The following is a 23,518-nucleotide window of genomic DNA, read 5'->3' as shown; positions in this document are numbered from 1 at the left end:
TTCCCCACATTAGGGAAGTTCTCTGCTATAATTTGCTCCATTCTACCTTCTGCCCCTCTCTCTCTTTCTTCTTCTTCTGGGATCCCAATTATTCTAATGTTTTTTCGTCTTATCGTATCGCTTATCTCTCAAATTCTGCCCTCGTGATCCTGTAGTTGTTTCTCTCTCTTTTTCTCAGCCTCTTTATTTTCCATCATTTGGTCTTCTATATCGCTGATTCTCTCTTCTGCCTCATTTATCCTAACAGTTAGTGCCCCCATTTTTGATTGCACCTCATTAATAGCCTTTTTGATTTTGACTTGGTTAGATTTTAGTTCTTTTATTTCTCCAGAAAGGGTTTCTCTAATAACTTCCACGCTTTTTTCAAGCCCAGTTAGTATCTTTAAAGTCATGATTCTGAACTCTAGGGCTGACATCGTAGTAATATCCATATTGAGTAGGTCCCTGGCAGATGGTACTACCTCTTGTTCTTTTTGCTGAGGTGATCTTTTTCATCTTGTCATTTTGTCCAGAGGAGAATAGATGAATGAGAGAACAAAATGCTAACAGGTTAACAACGTCTCCTGCAAATATACTCTATACAAATCAGAAAAGACCTGAAACCAGGGGAAAAGAAAGGGAAAGAAAGAAAAAAGAAAGAGGAGAAAAAAAAAAAAGAAAAAGATAAAAACAAACAAAAACCGAACAAAACAAAAAAACAGAATATGATCAAATATGATCAGGCTAGTGCATAGATCAGTGCCACACACTGGATTTTGGGCATATTTTGGTCTGTTAGAAGAAAGTGCCTCCTAAAATTTTAAACGAAGAAAGACATATATGTACAAAATAAGGGTTGATACCATGAAGGGATGGAAGATGACTGTAAAGATGAAAATTATAAAAGATTTTATAAAAGGAATTGATAAGATAAGAAGTTGTTTGAAAAAAGAAAGAAGATTTAAAAAAAAAACAAGGGAGAGAATGTGATCAGGCAGGAGAATAGAACAAAGCCATACACCAGTGATTTAGGGTATATTTTGATCTGTTAGAAGAAACTGTATCTCAAAATTTTAAAGAGAGAACAACTTATATATATATATATGCCAAAAATAAGTGTAACTACTATGAAGGGATAAAATATGACTCTAAAAAAGAAAAATAAACGTTTTTTTTAAAAAAGGGATTAAGATGTTGGTTGAAAAAGGGAAAAAATTAAAAAAAAAACAGTTAAAAAATTAACTTTGAAAAACTAATGAATCATGGTAAAAAAGCCATGAATTCTATGTGTAGTATTCCCCTAGCGCTGGAGTTCTCCTGTTCTCATTGATCGGTAAACTTGGTCTTGGCTTGCTGGCTGTTCGTGCTGATCTTCTGGGGAGGGGCCTGTTGCCATGGTTCCCAAATGTCTTTGTGGGAGGCGGAATTGCCCCATCCTTGTCGGTCTGGGCTAAGCAAGCTGCTTGCGTTTGCTCTTGGGAGCTTTTGTTTCCTGTAAGCTTTCCGTACAGCTTTGGAGGACCAGAGTGAAAATGGTGGCCTCCCAATCTCTGCCCGGAGGAGCCGAGAACTCGGGGCCCTGCTCCTCAGTGCGCCCCCAGAGGAAAGTAGTCACTCCCATGTCCCGGGTCTCCGGCCGCACTGCGTGCTCACCCGGCCTGTGACCGAGCATTTCTATCTCTGGCACCTGACGCCGTGTGGAGTCTCCAAACCCAGCAGATCCCTGTGGTGAGCTCCCATTCCGCTCCTCCCAGGGGAGGAAGGGGAGTCTCCCCGGATCTGCTGCTTGTTGGGTCCCTGCTGGAGGAGGAGTGGCCCGACTGGGCCGTGGATCACAGTTTATGGCAACCCCGAGCTGAGAGCCCGCGCCTCGGCTCCGTCTCTGCAGCCGGCTTCCCCGCTCTGGTACCTGGGAGCTCTGCTGCACTCAGGAACCCCCGGTCTCTCTGTGACCCCGAGGGTCCTGAGACCACAGTGTCCCATGAGGGTTCCACCCCCCACTTAGCCACTGGAGCGACGTCCCTCAGCGGAGCCGACTTCTAAAAGTTCCGATTTTGTGCTCCGCGGCTCTATCACTTGCCAGAAGCGGCCGACGGAAGCCCCCTCCCCCGCCGTCTATCCTCCCGAATATCGCCTCGGATTCACTTCTCTGCACGTCCTACCTTCCAGTATGTGGTCGCTTCTCTGTTCAGAGAGTTGTTGCTGCTCTCTTCTTCGGTCTCCTGTTGAATTCGTAGGTGTTCAGAATGGTTTGATCCCTATTCAGCTGAATTCCTGAGACCAGACGAAATCCAGGTCTCCTACTCCTCCGCCATCTTGCTCCGCCCCTTCCTCCCTGCTTCTAATTATCCATGAAGTCACCTTCCAGCAACACATCTCAAGGTATATAAAAGAGCAAGGCCTACATCCTGTTCCAAATACTGATATCTGAAAAATGTGTCTGTTGTTTGAGCCATATGTGGAAAGTGAAATCCATTTGTGCTATCATGCCACATCAAGATGCACTGTCTGAAGAAGCTATAGTTATAACTGAATATGAGGACTACAGCCAACTGGTCGGTGACGAGCTGTCCTAATCAATCATTCTCTTGTATAGCTTGAATGTTGGATGCACACAGATAAGGTGGTTCATTTAAGCTCATGTCATATCTCAAATGACTGAGCTCTATTTCTGGCTCTCTACCTGGTTTGCTTTGCATCTCAGACTTGGGTCTGATCTGATTACATTACCCATATTGCTCAGAAGGAGATGATATCCAAATAGTTGGGTCTTTAAAGCCAATAGTGGCAGGCCAAGTCTTTATCAAGAGAGCATCTCATTCTGACTCTTCTGCTCCCCACTTCCCAATTTAAAAGCTCTTGTGATTACATTGAGCCCATCTGAATTGTCCAGAATAAACCCATTTTTTTAAGATTTTTATTTATTTATTTGACAGAGAGAGAGACAGCGAGAGAGGGAACACAAGCAGGGGGAGGGGGAGAAGGAGAAGCAGGCTTCCCGCTGAGCAGGGAGCCCGATGCGGGGCTCGATCCCAGGACCCTGGGATCATGACCTGAGCTGAAGGCAGATGCTTAACGACTGAGCCACCCAGGTGCCCCCAGAATAAACTCATTTTAAGGTAGCTAATCAGCAACCTTAATTTCATCTGTAAAATTAATTCCTTTTTGTCATATAATATAACACATTCATAGGTTCTAGGGCTTAGGATGTTAACATCTTGGGGAACATCATTCTGCTTACTATTCTCCTATACCATCAAAGGCTATTTATAAGAATTGAGATAACATTTCAGATTCATAAAATAAGTTGTCACTTGTATGGTACACAGATGACCAACTCCAATCATGCAAAATATCTGGTAACTCCAGACAGTAAGACTAATTCTAGACCTAACCATACTATGGTAGATGTGACTTTTAACAATTGTTACACATGGTGCCTCTAGGATTAGATGAAGTTTGAACTTCAGGGAGACAGCCTACTGGTTTATAATTGGAGAGAGTGGAAAGTCAGGGAATGAAACATCTTCAATACAATAAATAAAAAATATCCCAGATACCAATTTCATTTCTGTTATCTATTTTGTTTCTTTTGAAGAATTTCAGAATTAAAATAGTCACCTTTTATTTCTAAGACTTAAAAGTGATTCTTGTAATAAACTGTTCAAAACACTGAATGATTGAGCTTAAATTATATAGGATTTCTAACTTTTTAAATCTTAAAAGTGACTGTTGCTGTGGAGTGCCCTGAAACAATGAACTACTGAGCTTAAAAGATTTGTAGTCAGGTTTGCTGTATGCTGTTACGTCTGTTATATTCCATCATCAGTTACAGAAACCAAAAGAAATAGACACTGTTAACCTCCTTCTTAACTTCTCAGCTGTAAAAAAAATAATGATAATTGGAGCCTAGAATTTCTCTTGTTTTCTGGAACATTTGAGTGTATTTCAGTTTCTTTGCTATAAGGCTGTAGGGTACCAGGTTTTCTTCTCAAGTTGTTCACACACAGACACACGCGCACACACACACACACACACACACACACACACAGCTTGCTTGATATTTACCTTTCTTTGACTCATTAGGTTATAATAATGAATGTAGATATCCATAAAATGTGGTTAAGAATCTTCTATTCTTTTAAGATAGCCAGAGTTCAGTTTTCCTCTAAGAAAATATAAAGCAACTTCAAAAAATTTATTTAGTGAATTATTGAGGATATATTCCATATATCCAGAAGGTTTAAATAAGACAAAGAAGAAATATTTATTTTTTGAGTGTTCAGACAATAGTGTATAGTTTTGCTCCATATAATTATTATTGTTAAGAGCTATTCCTCATACTTCACACCCAGAGTCTGTGTAGTCTTATCCACATGGCATCTCTCAGTGTCTTCATCTGGAAACCCTGTTGTTTCACTTGAAATTAACACTCATTTCAGAAGATTTTTAAGTAAATCAAAATGCTTTGAGTTTATCTTTTCTGAAATTACTGAAATGTCAGAAAACAGGTCAACACTAGGATGGGGGTTTGAACACAATAAAGGGCAGATTTTGGCATGAAGCCCTAGTCCAGTCTGCACCCAGGACAGGGGTCTGTTTTGTCACTGACAACAGTACTAAATAATCCCCATGTTACTGAATATAATAACTGTTTGAATAAAAAGGCATGTATGAATATGTAAGATTGCCCTTGTGATTGGCAGTTCAGATGCTCATGACTGAACAAATGCATATCCTTGCTTTCTTATTGGTTTGCCTTTCCCTTTGGGCTCATTCCATTCCTTTTAGAGGTATAGCTCAGAATCCAAATGATCTTGACTACTACTTGATCTAAAATGGAAGAGATTAGCAAATACAGGAGACTGAGACGTGAGCCAGAGCAATGATTCTAAAGAGAACGTTATCTTCTTTTAGAAAATGTTTTTGAATGTTTTGGGGAATATTTTTTGTCACAATAATCAACAGATGATTCTTTTTGCATTTTGGGGGGTCAGGAATGTTAGGAAATCTACAATGTACAGAGCAGCAAATAATGTATTTTCCTATATCCTGCATAGGTATTTTGTACACATTGTTTGTAATCCGCATAAAAACTTGAAAGGTAAGTATTATTAACCCTATTTACAGTTTGATAAACTGAGACTCAAAGGGGATAGATGAGCCTTCCAAAATTCAAACTGAGGTCACTCTGATCTCCCATCTGACGTACTAGTGCTTCCACTCTGTCACACTGCCTCAGTTTTCAGGCACAAATTCTACTTATTCTTTCTAAAATCACCTTTTCATTTTCACTTATTTTACATAAGAACTTTTGTGTTTGTTTTTACCAATATAGATGGCTACCACTGACATAGCATCCTCCCATCTTTTTGTAATTAATTGGACCACATACAGATACAAACTTCTATTTTTATACTTGTATAATATATCCATAAATAATTGATGCAGAAAACTGCTATAAAATGGGAGCTAAATTAACAAATTCTAGTTTTCCAAATGCAGTACTAATGATTTACCATACAGTAGACAGGGCCCTAACAAATATTGGATGGATAAATACATGGATTTCTGCCTTCATTTTCTGGAGCACTAAAATTTTATCATTTCATCTCCTAAACCTTAGAGGGCTATCCTCTAAGCAGAAATATTCTACAACATTTAAAAAATACATAATTTTACCTTCAGGGCCATTTATATCTACCATAAATACATACCTTCTTCCAATATTTTTATGCTAAAATATAATTTAATTTCCATCTTTTCTCTTACAATTCAAAATTCTGGATATTTCCTGTAACATGATATGGTTCTGATAAATATAATTTTTTTCCACATTATAAAATTTAGGCTTCTCAAATATATCAATGGATATAACTTAAAATTATTCAATTTTCTTCCCTTTTGAAAATGATCTAGTATCAAAACTTAGATTTTCATAGTATTTTTTAGGCTGATGTAGTTTGACATGATCCCTGAATTGCATGGCTACTTTTATTTTAGTAGAGAGAGAGAGAGAGCACACAGAGTTAGAGAAGAAGGTAAATAACCATCCCTTCTCTTTTTTGGCCCTATTTGATGAGCAGCAATAAAGATGGATGTCTAATGATGATGGCACTCTGGGAGTCATGCCCAGGGAGAAAAACAAATTAATATCTACCTGTGTGCATGAAAATTCCCAGTTGATTTTCTTCTTTGAATCTTTTTCCTGATTTTATGGCAATTTTATCTGCTCTATTGGTGACAAGGCAGTGTCATTTCCACTGGCAGCACTGTAAATGATATTTATGCTTGCTCATGAATGTTTGGCAGTGACCTTCATGCCTAGAACATTTTCATCTTCTCCCAAATTTTCTTTGTGATTAAAGAACTCCCCAAATCTATATCACCTGCATCTGATGCTATTTGACAATTTGTTTCCAAATTTACCTGCTTGTATTTTCCTACCTCATGCAGCTTGGGAGCTGAGAGAATGTTTCTTTTCTTTCTGATATGAATATAAACCATAAAATCTAAATGCTGGCTAGTGTGGAAGGCCAAAGAACAATAGTTCTGTGCTTAGTAATTCCGTCCCCATATGGAGATTCACTCATCCTTGGTTTTATTTCTGCCTTTGTGATTGACTTCTAAACAATCCACAGAACCTTCGTTAAAAGCTCATTTACTCTTTTTTTTTTTAATGCAGAAATAATAAATACTTGAACAAGTAATCTACTCTGCCGCAGTTTAGTGTAATATACAGTGTTCCATGCATTGCATGATTTTTCAATCGTGATTAGTTTTTCTTCTCAGAGCACTATTTAATTTCCTAGAGTGAAACACTGAACATTCCATGTAAATATCTTCAGAAAGACTAAGGAGCACATCCATAGAGTAGGTAAGAATACATCTTCTTCTTCACACATACATGTTGCCACGATGCACCTACTGTGCAAAGCCAATGTACCTACTGTAAGAGAATGTGGAGATGGAGAGCAGATAGGAGCAAAAGGGTCAGAGTAGAGCCCTGCTAATAACCTTACTCTCATTCATCTCTCCCAGTACCTAAGACATGAATGATAGCACCCAGCATTTACTGAGTGATTACAATGAGCTGTGTATCATGGTAAGCCTTTTGTATATGCTAACCATTTATTCTCCACAGTAATCCTAAGAGGCTAATATTTTATCTGAACTTTATGATTAATAAAATCAGTATAAGGTCTCATAAACTGCTTTCCAAGGTTTTCTAGATTCTAAATATCTGAATTTAAATCAAAACTCAGTTCAGTTTGATTCCAAAGCCTATGTTTTAAGTAGGCTACACTGGCTCAACTTCACACAACCATGTCTCCATATTTAGTGCTCAGATGTTATCTTTCAAGCACTAGGAAAATTCCTCTCCAGAGCCAAGTAGAATTTGGGAATCCCTAAATGAAATAGTCAATGACTCACTCACATTAGGCCCCAGTCTCTGCTAGTCATAGTTCTAATGCCAAGGTTATTTTCTGGTCCTTTATAACCCAGCACTAAAAAAAAAAGAAAAAAAAGCCATGCATACCATTTTCATGATGTGAATTTGGAGCTCATTTCCAGAACATAGCATCTTGTCTGGCACTTTCTAGAACTACATATATTGCAGTATTATTCCTATCTTTCAGTTCCCAGGTCTGGTCTTCCTATACAATGCCAGATTCTTTTGAATCCACGAGAACATCTTTCTGGGGCACTGCCTTACTCTGGCCTTCTGACTCCCCTGAGTCCTCCTGCTTGCCAATATGTCTTCTGATCATTTATAATTCAGTCCTCTTAGACTTACTTCAACAACCAAATGGAACTTTCAAATTCCTAGATACTTAGCCCTTCCAATGGGGCCTATTTCTAATATTTGCTTAAGTTTTCACAAATGTTTATTCTTTATAATCCAAAAAACTAGATAGGTATTGAGGAAATAATGGGAAATAAGATAACAAACAACTGTTCCCTTGTGGAAATAAAGGTCTAGTTGAGGGAGCAAAACAGAACAAAGAAAATGAGAAACTTAGAAGTTAGCAAAAGTGCTATTAAAACAAAATGGGTGTCCTGATAGGGAGAGTATGAGTTAGATGAGTATCGATTAAATAGTGTGGTTAGGAAAGGTCTTTCTGAGGAAGTGGAATTTAAACTGAAACAAAAATGTATCTGCAATATATGTAAGGAGTACAGGAAATATTATTACAAAAAGAAGAATCTGTGTGCACAGGAATACTTGGGTAGGAAGGAACTCAGCATGTTCAAGGAACTGAAAGGAGGCAGGTGTGGTGCAGTGGTAAGTAGGATTAGATGAGGTTAGGAAGGTAAAAGGGGGGTGGGAGGGATGGGGCAGCCGGGTGATAGACACGGGGGAGGGAATGCGCTATGGTGAGCGCTGTGAACTGTGCAAGACTGTTGAATCACAGATTTGAATTGGAAGGGGCGATGAACCATGAGAGACGAGGGACTCTGAGAAACAAACTGAGGGTTCTAGAGGGGAGGGGGGTGGGGGGATGGGTTAGCCCGGTGATGGGTATTAAAGAGGGCACGTTCTGCATGGAGCACTGGGTGTTATATGCAAACAATGAATCATGAATCACTACATCAAAAACTAATGATGTCATGTATGGTGATTAACATAACATAATAAAAAAATATATAAAAAATAAAGTGTTCTGCTTTTCAAGAAAAAAAAAATAAAGGTAAAAGGAAACCAGATCAGGTATATACCATTGTTTAAAAAAAAAAAAAAAAAGGTCAGATTATATTTGTTTTAATCAGAAGATTGACAAAAGCTGATTTGGGTTTTAAGATTTTTCTAGCTGCTTCATTAAAAATAAATTGGGTACAAATATGGTATCATTATGTTGTATACCTGAAACTAATATAATATTGTATATCAATTATAGTTCAATTTTAAAAAGTAGATTGGAATTGACAAGAATGGACATGAAGACATCAATGGAAAGCTGTTCCAGTTCTGTAGGCAATGAAAGTTGGTGGCTTGGGCTTGGGTGCTGATGCTGAAGATAGAGAGAAGTGTACTGCCTCATTTGTGTTTGTGTGATAAAAATTGATAAGGCTCAGCTAAGGTAAGGTAGTAAGAGGAAGGGTGATAAATACCAAGATTTCTTACTTGAGTAATCAGGTGGGTAGTTATGCCATTTAATGAATGGGAAGAACTGAGGGTATTAGGATGTACTTGGAAAGAAAAATCAATAGTTCATGTTTTAACTTATTCAGTTTGCGATGTATGAGAAACATCCAGGTAAAAATGTCAATTACCAATTTGATTGGTGAATCTATGGTATAGAGAAGAGGTCTAGGTGATAGAAATTTGAGAAATCCAGTTTATTCCCTAGGAATGAATGACAACTTAGGAAAAGTATGTGCAAAGGGAAGGAAAGAAGACCTGAAAAAATTTCTAATTAATTCTACTACTCGAAGTAGAGGAGGGGAAGCTACTAAAGAAGATTCAGAAGTGACCAGAGACATAGAAAAAAAATTCCAGGAGAGTCTCTCTGAAGCCAGATATGAATAGAAGGATGGGACCAAAGCACTGAATACCGCTAACAGGTGCAGAAAAACAATGTTGCTGATTTCTGGTTCTGACAACTTCATCATACCAGTACTCGTTGCATCAATACTTAATTTTTTTAAATTTCGGGAAATAAACTTAATAGTGTCCAAATCTCAGAGGAAATCTTCCTAGGGCAGAGGGAGTAACTGAGTTAAATGTGTGATTATTAAGTACAGCCATTTAGTCTAGAAAATGTTCCTAAAATTTTAAAGTAATATTTGATGGTATATTCTCAAATACTTTTGTTGAAATAATTCCTACATTGTTTTAATTTTTAAGAAAATAACCAATTAAAGTAGAGTCATGCTAAAACATTCGTTTTGTCTTAAAACAATGTTTCTATCTTACCGGTTCTAGCATTCTAGCAATCTATCCAGATCTTGTAGAATTTACTGAAATTTGTCATATTGAGTATCTCTTAACTATAGCTATGGTCTTTTTTGGTCTACTTGACTTTTCTTTCTTGTTTCACAATCATCAGAAATAATTATGCCAAAGATCTGAAGTTGTCTTAATATATTAGTTTTTATTGGATTTGTAGCTCACTTGTTTATTGGGCTGGGATTTCTCCCAACAGCAAAATCTATCCCTTTTACAGCAATTATTACCACTAAATCTATTAGTTGATATTGTGTATGATATTCAAGTAGGAAAAGCCTCTCAGTAAATATTTGAGAATGAATGAGTTAAAAATGATTAAGTGCAAGATTTGGTCCTACAATTCAAAAACTCCACTTTCGACTTAACTTTATACAATTTGCCTATCAGCTCTATGAAGCTAGTTGCATTATGTCATCCTTAGAATACAGGAACAGTTCCCACTAATAAGCTCAAATCTATTTAAACTTAAAAAAAAAAAGAAAAAGAAAAACAGAAAAAATTTCTCAGAACTTACTTCCCTTCTAAATGCCCACATGATCAGCTGTTGGTTCAAAAAAAGTTTTTCCCTACATACACATCAGAATGGCTAACACCAGGTTCCGGCAAGATTGTAAAGAAACTGGATCACTTATATACTACTGATAAGAATGTCAAATGGTACAACTACTCTTGGAAAGAGTTTGGCTATTTCTTACAAAACTAGACATGCAAGTATTATATGAAGAAGCAATTTCACTCTTGAGCATTTCTTCCTGGGGAGGGGGGGTAAAAGGAAACTTATGTTCACACAAAAACCTGTACATAACTGTTCCCAGCATCTGTATTTGTGATATTCAAATGACCAGGTGCTCTAGAAATGACCAGGTGCTCTTCAATATGCAAATGTTTAAACAAATTATGTCATATCCGTGCCATGGAATACTACTCAGCAATAAAAACAAATGAATTATTGAAACATCCAACAACTTGGGATGAATCTCCAGGAAATTATACTCAGTGAAAAAAGACAATCCTAAAAGGTAATATACCATGCGATTTACATATTTCATTTTTAGAAAAACAATAATAAATATACTCTTCTCTCACTATAACTGCACTGCACATTAGGTAGGGCATTTGAAAATCAAGTCAAGGAATAATTCTGAATTTAAAAATATTAAATAAGCTTTATCAGACTCCCACTGTGTTGTTCTTATTTTTCTCATTTTGACCTGCCCAATATGAATGCATGTACAGGTCTTTGGATACTGCTGATTTGAAATCCAATCGGACAATTTTCTGAAGCCTAAAAATACTGAGTATGTAGGTACCCAAACATTCTATCTCCTCACTGTGTCCAGGGACGGCTGGCTCTGTCATAGTGCACTCTACCTGCCACCTTCTCCACTTCCCCTTGTCCTCTATTTCCTCTTCTTTTCCTCTTCCTCCCTGTGCTCCTCTGCCTTCCCCTCCTTCTCCTTCCTCTCTTTTCTTCCTCTTCTTCTTCTCCTCCTTCAGCAAGAAGAGCCCTGGTATGGGGCTAGACAGAAGACCTCCTTCTTGTACAGGTAGGTGTTGTCATATAACTAAGTTCTGAACAATGGGACAGAAATGGAAATAGTGTGCACGACCTTAGGAAATGTCCTTAAAGAAATAGGTTATAACTTCCCATTACCCTTTTTTTTTCCTGCTGAATGGAATGCAGACATTTTGACAGACGTGAAATAAATCATATTGGACAATGAGGTAAAAGCCACATGTTTGAGATGAAAGATTTCTAAAACAGGATAAGCTTAGGCCCATGATAATCACAGAGTAGCCATTCCAACTCTGAACTTCCTACATTCATGTGAGAAAAAAACAAACCATCTATTGTTTAAGATGTTGCCATTATTTACAGATGATTCTAAATCAAACAAACAAAATATGGTTCAAATGCTTTACTTTGAGTTTACTCAAAATTAAGAATATAGCACCTTTGTTGTGCACTGCAAACAAGTCTAGTAGACTACTAAGTAGAACGCCTTCTGTTTTGATATGCATATATTAAAATGTTCTCACATACATTGCAACTATGAAATTATCATAACAGTTATCCTCTATATTCACAATTTAAATATACAGGCAAAGCTTCTTCTATTGATCTTTGCTTTATGTTCTTCACAGGCATTGTGCTTCTTACAAATTGAAAGTTCAAGGCTTCGGCGGAAGAAGTCACTGCAGATGTGGAAATAGCAAGTAAACAAGAATCAGAAGTGGAGCCTGATGATGTGACTGAATTGCTGCAATCTCATAATAAAACTCTAATGGATGACGAGTAGCTTCTTACAGGTGAGCAAAGAAAGTAGTTTCTTGAGATAGAATCTGCACCTGGTGAAGATGCTGTGAGGATTGTTGGAATGATAACCAAAGATTAAAATATTACACAAACTTAGTTGATAAAGCAGCAGCAACATTTGAGAGGATTGCTCCTAGTTTGAAAGAAGTCCTACTGTGGGTAAAATGCTATCCAACAGTATCACATGCTACAGAAAAACCACTCATGGAAGGAAGAGGTAAACAATGAGAAAAATATCAGTGCTGTCCTATTTTAAGAAATTGCCACAACCATTCCAACTTTTAGTAACCAATCCCCGATCAGTCAGCAGCCATCAACACTGAGGCAAAATCTTCAACCAACAAAAAGATTAGGACTGGCTGAAAGATCAGATGATGGTTAACATTTTTTAGCAGTATTTTTTAATTAAGGTATGTACATTGCTTTCTTAGACATACTGCCGTTGACCACTTACTAGACTACAACATAGTGTAAACATAACTTTACATGCACTGCGAAACAAAACAATTCACTTGACTTGCTTTATTGTAATATTTTCTTTATTGTGGTAGTTTGCAACAAAACCCACACTATATCTGAGGTATACCTGTATGAATTATTGTTTTTTTTTATCATCCTAAAGGCAAATGAAAGGCAATATGTATAGCAGGAAGAATGTTAGATATGTCATGCTATCATCACATAATCTTCTGTTTTTTCAGTTTTGTTTTTGTTTTTTTCTGTCTCAATTCATATAGGTATAGGAAGGCATAAAAAACTAAATGAGACATTTATATCCCAAAATAGGAGCTCAAGTTTTTATAATAGGACTAAGACATGCACAGATATAGGTATAATGCATGATAGAACACAGACAGTACCCTCAGAGCAGGGCCATGGGAGTTTCCAGGAAGCAGTTTCTTCGGAGGTTTAGGGACAGGTGAGCTCATCACCCACAGGCAAGTCAGGGCCTCGCAGACATGTGAGGCAGGAACAATCCTAGCAGAAACAGCTACGTTGGCCCTTTGGCAAGGTTTAGATGAAGCTGTTTAGATGAATAGGAAGATTTGAGGGCAGAGAGAAAAAAACTGCCTGGAGGGAAAAGAAAACATTTGGAGGATTTCTTCAAGATTGAAAGTCCTGTGAATTTTGTGTATCTGTTAGTTATTATTCATTTGGGATAACCTTAGAGACTGATGTTTTTGGTCATTAATGTATTAGAAAGTAGACAAGAAAGCAGTATTTGTACCAGCAGGGGGATTATCTTCTTTTCAGAAATGGAACAGTGACTATAGGAGACACTGTCAATCTGCTAAAAGTGAATAATGATGCCTTCTGAGCTCCAGGAAAGCCGGCAGAGGGGTTTTGTGTGACAGATATGGTAGCCATGGAAAAGAGGGGTAATTCCCTCTGGGTCATATCACTAAGAGTGAACATTTTCCAGGCCAGGCTAGAGATATCCTTTAGGAAGCTGAGTATAAAAAGCTAGGGGGAAGTTTTCAGGAGTGGGTGGTGAGGGGCACAGCAGATGTGACCAGCATCCCTATAAGTAGGCTCAGTCTATGCAAAAGATCCCAGAGTTGGCCTCACAAATGCAGAAGCAATACAGCCGGCAGCTGTGATCTTATAGTCACCTAGAACCTTAAAGGAAGTAGAACTCGGTAAGGAGAGTAGCAGAAATAAATGAAGGAAATAAAGAAGATGATTTTTATGTAATGCTAAAGAAAATAAGAAAAAAGGAACGATGGAAGAAAATGTTAGAAAATAAGCAGTGTCTGCTGTAGATGTAAACACTTTTGTTTGGGAGTTTTGGGGGGAGAAATAAGGAGAAAGGATTTTATAAGGAAAATAGGAATGGTTTGAGACAACTAGAATTATAAAAGAGATTATACGATAATCCAGTATAAAAGAGATTCAAAAATTTCTAAACTGGAGAAAGTTGGCAAGAATTGGTATAGAGCAAAAATTGAGACCAGTAGAAAACAGATGAGTATTAAAGAAATAGAGAAAGTTTAAAGAAAAATCTTAATCATGGGATAATAATAAAAGCTAATATTTGAATAATACTTATATACTTATTCTGTGCCAAGCACTATTCTGAGTAATTTATGAATGTAAATATACTTGTTCATACAATAATGCTAGGAAGTAGATACTCTCCTCATAATACATGGAAAAAATGAGGAACAAAAGAGGTACAGAGAATGGCTAGAGTTCCAAATAAGCAGTCTCACTCCAGAGTCTACATTCTTAATGGTTAAGAATGCTTTTGGGGCATTTGAGTGGCACAGTCCATTAAGCATCTGACTTTTCTTTTCGGCTCAGGTTGTGGTCTCAGGGTAGTGAGATTGAGCCCCAGGTCTGCCTCCACACTCAGTGGGGAGTCTGCTCAAGATTCTCTCTCCCTCTCTCTCTGCCTCTCCTGCTCTTGCTCTCTCTCTAAAATAAATAAATAAATTAAAAAAAATAAAGAATATCGATTTTTAACCTCAATGAGATAACCCTTCACACCCATTAGGATGGACACTATAAATGACAACATCAGCAGCAGCAGCAGCAGAAAGCAACAATTGCCAGTGAGGACGTGGAAATCCGGAAGCCTTGTGCATTGCTGGCAGGGTGTAAAATGGTGCAGACGTTGGATAAAAATATGGCAGTTTCTTAAAAATTTAAACAGAATTACCATATGATCCAGAAATTCTATTTCTGGTTCCATACTCAAAATTGAAAACACAGACTCAAATAGATATTGAACACCTAGATTTCTAGTAGAAATTATTCTAGTAGAATAATTATTATTCTCAACTTCCAGAAGGTGGAAGCAACCCCAGTATCCATTGAAGGGATAAACAAATGTGGTATATATTTTGTATATATATATATACATATATAGAGAGAGAGTAGTCAAATTCAGAGAGACAGAGTGTAGAATGGTGGTTGCCAGGGCATGGGGATGTGGTGGAGAGAGGCGTGGAATTAGTGTTTAATGGATACAGAATTTCAGTTAGGGAAGAGGAAAAAGAGCTGGAGATTGATAGTGGTGATAGTTTCACAACAATGTGAATATACTTAATGTCACAGAACTGTACATTACCAAATGGCTAAAATGGTAAACCACAATCTTAAAAAAAAAAAGAATATAGCCTTTATCTGAATTGAATTGAGTATTGTCAGAACTTAGAGGCTAAAAGACATAAATAATAAGGAGTGAGGAAAGCAAACAGTACTGCTGAAAGGAATGAACATGTGGGTTATCTGTATTTATGGGGACCACATATATGTTGTTTCTAATTTCATTACTAGGTTATGAAAGAATAATAAATACTGAATGAACACATAATAAACAGAATAGCTTATCCCATTTTCCTGACATGTGTTATGTATTCAGACTTGGAAGAAAAGACTATTTTAAAGGAAAATTCAAAAAGCTACGAATGGATACAGTCAGTAAAGAACAAATGTGAGCTTAATCTAGAGCATTCATTCTTTTACCGCACAGCATAATAGACTTAAATCACTTCACATATAAAAATTCACATTTGATGGCCAGTGAGCTGTGGACTTTCCCCATGCATCACAATTAATGCAACACCTGGACCAAATTTCTTTGTGATGATGCACCTCAATTGCACTGAAAAGTGTTAAATCGCTTTCAGAGTCTCTCATTCCTTATTCGAAATGTGATTTCTACTGATGGAGTCTTGCACTGTATTTCAGAAGCTTTCCAGACTTTGATTTAATATCAACTGATTTAATTTTAAATGTTACTCATAGAAAGACCCATCTATGCATCTGCATTTATAAATAGATATTTCCTCTGATTTTCTGCTTTTATCTAGAGTACAGCTTTTATCTGGAGTACTGAATATATTGATTATAAAAACACGTAAATTTAGATTTGATTTATAAAATTGTAATAGAAGAGATTGTCAGGCATTTCCATTTTTACCCTAGAGCAGCCTGAAATAAAAGAGAGAGAAAGAGAGACATAGAAAGAAAACATAAGGCTTTGAAATGATGCAATTTATTTTGTTCTTGCTAATTAAACACACACAACTAAAATGCACGCAGTGCTTAAATGTGCCGGAGTACTTTTCTAAGCATTTCACATAACTATGTTAACCCTCATAATAATCCTATGAAGTAGGTGTTTTTATTATCCCCATTTTGTAGATGAAAAAATGGAAATACCTGCTCACACCAATTAAGTAGCAAAGCCAAGATTTGAATACAGAAGTCTAGCTCCAGATTTAGTGTGGGTCACTGTAAATCAGGACATATTTAAGCCTTGGCCATAGGCTCCCTTCTAAAATGTCACTGCTTTAAGGGCATATCAAAGCCATGCTGGGCCTAGGCAGACGCACACAATCAGGCTGGCAGCAGGGACTACAGCTTTCTCAGACATTAGGGTATCTGCAAAATAAGTGGTACCATAGGAGCAACACTCTACTGGGTCTCCCCTTTGGCTCTCTGGAATATGTGTATCTGCCCTTTGAGTGGGAGCAGAGAGGACGGTTTCACTATGGCAACATGCATTTCTAACATAGGAAATTCTTTCACGGGGTGCTACAGAGTTTCATTCACCAAATATGCTTCATGAAATCATAGTTCCACAGCTTCTTTTCATTTAATGGATTTGGATCCGTTAAGTGTGTTCAGTAATTTTGTTGTTATTTAAGAATAGGATTCAGATAAAATGATGTAGTGATCTGAATCTTATTTTATAAACAAAAGTGTACAAGAAATGATATATTTACCCATTTTAAAAATCAAGTTAAACTCCATTACTGAGCTACTCATCTGTTAATTTGGTAGGAAATTCCACATTAGCCATTGCCAGGGTCTCTCGACTGCTCACCTATCATCCCAGGTTGCACGAGAATACCAGAGGTTTAGAAGTTTCCAGCAAAAGGTGTGGGGATTATTGCTCATGCTCAGTCTAACATGGTAACACCTACAACCTTATTGTCCCAGGTCATGTGATCTCCTGTGATAGGCTACAACCCCATGGCTTTTGTGCAAAGCTTGGGCCACATGACTTATTTTTTTTAATGTTAAAAGCCCTGGGACCTAGGTTCTCACCATCCAGGCTTACTCTCTGGGTTTTTAATGTGTCAAAGTTGATGTCATGGAGTGAAAACGCATCCTTATTATTCTCAGGACCTGCTGACTTCAGAACTGTTTCCCAGTCTGGGAAATTTTCCCATTTATGTCTCTGTTCAAAACTCTCTTTTCCCCCGTAGGATCCTATCATCCTTTCTTTAACAACATCAGGCGTTCACAAAGAGAGAAAGAGAGGAGAAATAAGTCACATGAAGAATCTTCTGCTTTGGGCCAAGAAACAAGAAATCAGAATGGATCTGGCTACTTGCCTGAAAGAGAAGAAGACATTGCAGAAGAATAAAAATGAGATAAAACCTCAATAAAGTATTCTGTCACAAAAATTAAACACATTTCTTTCCTGTAGTACTTCTCATCATATTTAACCTCTGCCTATGTATCATTAATCTAAACAGCAAATATATTAAGTAGCGTTTTCCAAAAACCGTTGTCCATCATTTTCTTTTCCTCTTCTTTACTGAAGAGCATCTTTCTTTTCCTCTTCTCTACTGAAGAGCATCTTTCAAGAACTAGTTTGGAAAATGTTTCTCATGGAAAATGTTCTTACTGTCTGGACATCTAGGATTCTAAACATTTTGGGTTTCCTAAACTTCACAGTTTCCCACTGCCTTGTCTCCCAGAGAGCAAGAGGCTAGGTTATTATGTGGATGCCTCAGAAGGCTTATTTCTATATTTTTTTATACTGAAAAAGGAGATGGAAATACTATAAAAAAGTTAATGCACACTCTCTTCAAAATTCCTTCAGAGGTAATAAATGATATATTTTGTTCTAAAATCTGCCTTTCAGAAGAGGGCTGTGTGCCTTTTCAGGATGAACGAAGCAGTAGGTGAGAGGAGATGTGCTATTTGACGATTCTGCCATGCTTCATCTAAGGATGATAAAAATTGAGTTCAGGCAAGCGTCCTTCTTCTGAATCACTGGATTTGTTGAGAGTTAAACAAAAGGGAAAATAGAAACATTTCTTCTTCCTGTGCTTCAAGGAAAATAAAACTAAAAAAAAAAAAGAGCACAGAAGAAACTTGTTAGTATGTAGCAAAGGGAACTCATCTGCTGTGCATTCTTTGGATTAAGACTTAGTAATGTATTGAAAATGTTGGATAATTCATTGTCTGAAATGTTAAGTCTCCTGTGCTTTGCAACTTGAATTCAGAAGTGTGGCTTTTGGTTTCTTTCAGTGGTGATACTGTTTCAAAAAAGAATAATTATAGGAAGTGCTTATGGTATGACATTGGTCAATTAGCAAATTTTGGTCAATTAAAAAATAAAAAAAGAAAAGAGAAAAAGATCACTTGCGTAGTGACATTTTGGTCAGACACTGAATAACCATAGGATGTGAAAGGCCCGCTGCTAGAATAATGGAGCACAATGTTGGTCAGATATGGATCCTACCTTCACGAATCTCATGACCTCATTTAAGGCAGACAGACTATAAATATAGAATAAATAATTCTAGAGTACAAAGTGGTATGGAAATAAAAAGCATAGCGTAGTTTAAAAAAGCGGGGGGAAGGGGTCTTACTTTTCAAAGAAACACTGAAGCAAGATTTAGTGAGAAAAGGGGAAGTCAAGGACAAGAAGACAGTTCCATACTAATATTGGAGGAGAAAGCCAAACCTTACGGGTAGGTAAAACATATCCAGAGCACAGTCATTTCTATTTCTGCTCAGTTTGTTCTGGCACAAGATTAAATAAAAGTAAAAGCAACAGGTCTTATACATTTTGTGCTTTTATATTGTTCCATGACACCTCTGCCACCTACCCTTATTTTCTCCTCATCAACACGTTTTAAGTTTTTCTTTTATTTTGAATGTGAAACACAGGAAAAATAAAAATCATGTATTATGAGAGTGGTTTTCACAGAGGAAATTAGATATTTGCCACTGCTTAATATCTCACCACTGAATTTTCCCCTCCTTTCATCCAAATCCATACCCATAAACAGCATTCGAACATAGTATGGGGTAGAAGTGATGTGTGAATAAATCAAACAGAAGATGTACTTAATGGCAATCCTATCAAATGATTTAACCTTGGTACTCTAGGTTCCTAGACATTAGTACCCACATCTCAGTGCCCAGACCCCCTTAGTTTGCCAGACAAAGCTCTCCTGGTAGTGACTATCAACCAATACAGCTCTCCAGTGTGAAACCACTCACGCTTTCCAATCCTTCATCAAATGGCTTTTCAAGCCCCTAGCATTTCAAGTTTCCTCATTATTAGCAAGTCTAAGATATTTTCCTGCTTTCCTTCCGTCCTGGTAGCTGCTGCTACCAACTTTGGCTTTGGGGACTCTAATCTCCCAAATCAGACTGTGTAATGCAACACTATCTTCCCAATCAGTCATCCCCATCCCATCCAGGCTGGCCCTGAAAACAAGCACACAGACTGTCATATAACTTTGTTTCTCCAATCATTTACCACAATATTTAACTATTTGTTATACATTCTGTTTCTTTCTTTTCTATTTTCCTCATGAAAATGTAAGTTTGATGAGACCAGGAACTTCATCTGCTTTGTTTACTTCTGAATCTCCGGAGTCTGACACATAATAAAGTACCAAAATAATAGATTTCGTTCGACAAATTAATGAAGGAAAATATATTTATATCACCTTCCTTATCCTAGAGCTTAGTATACTATACATCTTTCCTAAATGTTTAAGTAAAATTTCAAGTGTACTGATGGCAATTGCTATATAAAACAAACAAAAGTAAAAACAAACAAAACTTTAAAAATGCTCCAAAGTTTGACAAAGTTGTAACAAGTGTGTGTCATTTTCTTTTTTTGCCTTTTTTTTTCTAAATATATAACTCAAGTTTCTGTAGACTCCTCTTTATGAAATTGGGGCTCACTTGTCCTTTTCACTTCACCTTTGAGGAATTCTTTCCTTTTTCTCATTTTTCAGAATTTAACAAAGAAGGTACAGTTTGGTCCTTAAACTTAAATGCGTATTAAGGAGGGCACGTTCTGCATGGAGCACTGGGTGTTATACGCAAACAACGAATCATGGAACACTGCATCAAAAACTAATGATGTAATGTATGGTGATTAACATAACATGATAATAAAAAAAAACTTAAATGTGCAATTAACATTACTTTGTGTCTCAACTTTGTTTCCCAACTCAATAGCACACAGATTTGGTCCTTCCCCTATTCTCCCAGAAAAGCAATGTGAAGTCTCTCTTGAGGGCTTGCCTCCTCCTTCCTCAAGTGATTACCATTAGGGGCATCTTGGTGTCACCACCTTGTAGTAAAAGTTCCGAGAGTCCCATGGCTACTTAGAAAGTCATCCAGAGGATCTGAGACGCTTGCTCCTAGCAATGTATTGTAACAAGTGTGAGAAAAATAATGGCTCTATCAGTCCCATCTCATCAATATTGAGCCACTGGATTTATTTGTCATATAACAGCCCAAGGCATTATTGCTGTCAAAATAACAGGAAAGAAATGTTGCACTGAATTGAATTAACTGGGAAACTTTCCTCATTACCACTAATAAACTCTTTTTAAACTGGCTTCGATTTGTCAGATCCTGGTACCTAAGGGGCTAGTGAACAAAATGATCAGATCATTAATTCCCTATTGAAACAGTATGAATTGTGTTGATAATCTTAACCACAGGAACTGAGACTTACCCAACCAGGGGTCCCAGTGTATTTTCTTGAATTTCCTCAGATAAATTAACTTCATAGGACACAGCAAAATTGACACATCTGCAACAATTTCCTGATCTTTGAGAAAATATAGGGAAGAAATTCTTAACACCAACTTATATGAGTGAGTGTAATAATCCTAAAACAATATTAATGAGGCTTTTGGCATAGCAGGTGGACTATCCTCTAAATTAAAGAATTTCTACTCGAATAATACAATATTTAAAGATATATAGATATCTTAAATATACCAGTGACCCTTGAACATGGGTTAGGGCACCAACCCCCCACAAAGTCAAAAATCCACATATACCTTTTGACTTCCCCCCAAACTTAATTACTAATAGTGTACTGTTGACAAGAAACCTTACCGATAACATAAACAGTTGATTAACACATATTTTGTATGTGTTGTATGTATTACATACAGTATTCTTACAATAAAGTAAGCTCGAGAAAAGAAATTGTTATAAAGAAAATCCTAGGGAGGAGGGGAAAATACATTTACAGCCCTGTACTTTATATCAAAAAAATTCATGTATAAGTAGACCCACACAGTTCAAGGCCGTGTGTTCAAGGGTCAGCTATACTCACTCTTTCCTGACCCTGTGTCTTTCTGTTGTCTTTCCTATTTCTTTGTGCTTTTCTCATGTGCTCATGAGACACTTACCTTCAGAGGGTCATCAGTAAATTCTTGGGTTGACTGTCTCATTTGTAGGTGGGCATTATCTACTTTTAATCTGTCACTACTTTGTTAATTCTATAAGACATAAAAGATAGAGAAGTTTTTGCTTTTGTTTTTACTGCCTGTAGTTTTCTTTTCTTCCTTTCATTCCTGAAAAATCTCTGCTCCGTTTACCAGTTGGGATATCATTTCCAATCTCTCTTGGTGGCTGCCCACCTAACAAATCCACTAATTCCTTTCATTCTGGAATATCCTGTAAAAATCCATGACTATGATGGCTTCTATTTTAAGTTTTGGTTTATTTGTTTTTGCTGTTTTAGTGATGCAGATTATCTTCTTGATACAGCTTGTTCTTGATGATTCTTAATAAGATATTTTGTGCCAGGACTGAATACGTTTTCTGTTGGGCACCTACACTACTTGTAAAGCTTTTTGATTTAATATAAGCTCACTTGCCAGACCTTTTAGAGAATGATAGAAAATTAGTTATCTTTGTGAAAATTTTGGAATTGCTATTTGTTACTGTTTTTGATTATTTACTAAATCACAAAGAATCCTTGGTTTATAATTACAGGGATAGTCAGCATATTGCCATGGGAATAAATTATTTGCTGGTTTCAGATTCTGTATTTCATTTTGTACTATAGAAAATGTAGAAAATTGAAATTAGATGGTCAAAAATTAGTGGTAACAAATATTTAGTTAAGTTTATTAGAAATGACAAGTTACATGGTATAATATATTTATATTACACATTTGAATAACTATGTGGATTTAAGAAAATATTTAATTAAAAGATGTTTATTATTTCTCAAAAACATTTGAATAAGTAATTGATGGTAAGTTAAACACATGTTATTTGTAGACAGTGGAAATGATTGTCACTGCTATGCTATTAAGGTTTATGCTAAAAATTATGAACATTAAAATATAAGCCAAGATTAAGACATCAAAATGCTATCATATTTCACTAATTTTTTTTTAGTTGTATTCTGACTGCAGTTTTTAGTTTTTAGGACAGCAGAATATTTCAATTCTACCTGCAAATATCCTTTATATCAGTACAGATATATTATGTTCTTAGAACTGGATTTTCTCTTCCTTGCTCAGGTGAAATCCCATACTATGAGAGATAATCTAACTTGCTCAAATTGAGGGAAAGTTATAATAGACACATCTATGGGCATGGATTTCCTTATAAAGCAAATTAAAACTCTTAGTTTTCTGTACCACAGTCATAATCATTGGACCTTCTTTTCTGACTGTTATAAACATTGAAATGCCAAAAAGAAAAGACCTCATATAAAACCTCATACTTGTGATATAAAATGCTTACTACCTTGAGGAAAATAATGAAAAAAAAAAGTATATCTTCCTTACTTAAAAGTTCATGACAATTGTCATGTTACTCTGATAATTTTCATGGTAAAACCTTCTTCCAGTAGGTAAGGGGTCTTTCTTCCATTTAATATACTAAAACAATAGTTTTCAAACATTTTTCCTCAGGCACCACATAACAGTTTTTAAAAATGAAATACTCTCACAGGTTTTCGTGTGATCTAAAATTTTACATTTAAATAATTACCAGGATAAAATTTCTAACAATTATGTATTATATCTATGCTTTAAATATATTTTCACCAAAATCTTTGAGGTACAAATTTAGCACATTCAATTTACTGAAAATATCTGGCAATTTTCAGTCTTTGTTATACAAAGCAGCCAAATGGGACTATTCTGTCTGAAAATGTGTGCCTTTATTTTAAAATTTTAATTCTTGTGTTAGTATGCATTACTGAGAAAACATTTTTTTTCTGCTTGAATGCTAAT

The sequence above is a fragment of the Eumetopias jubatus genome, unplaced genomic scaffold, assembly GCF_037043125.1.
Source record: "Eumetopias jubatus isolate StellerSeaLion01/CBP00866 unplaced genomic scaffold, mEumJub1_p1.0 scaffold_2, whole genome shotgun sequence".
In the NCBI taxonomy this organism is placed as follows: domain Eukaryota; kingdom Metazoa; phylum Chordata; class Mammalia; order Carnivora; family Otariidae; genus Eumetopias; species Eumetopias jubatus.
This window is presented reverse-complemented; position numbering follows the sequence as displayed.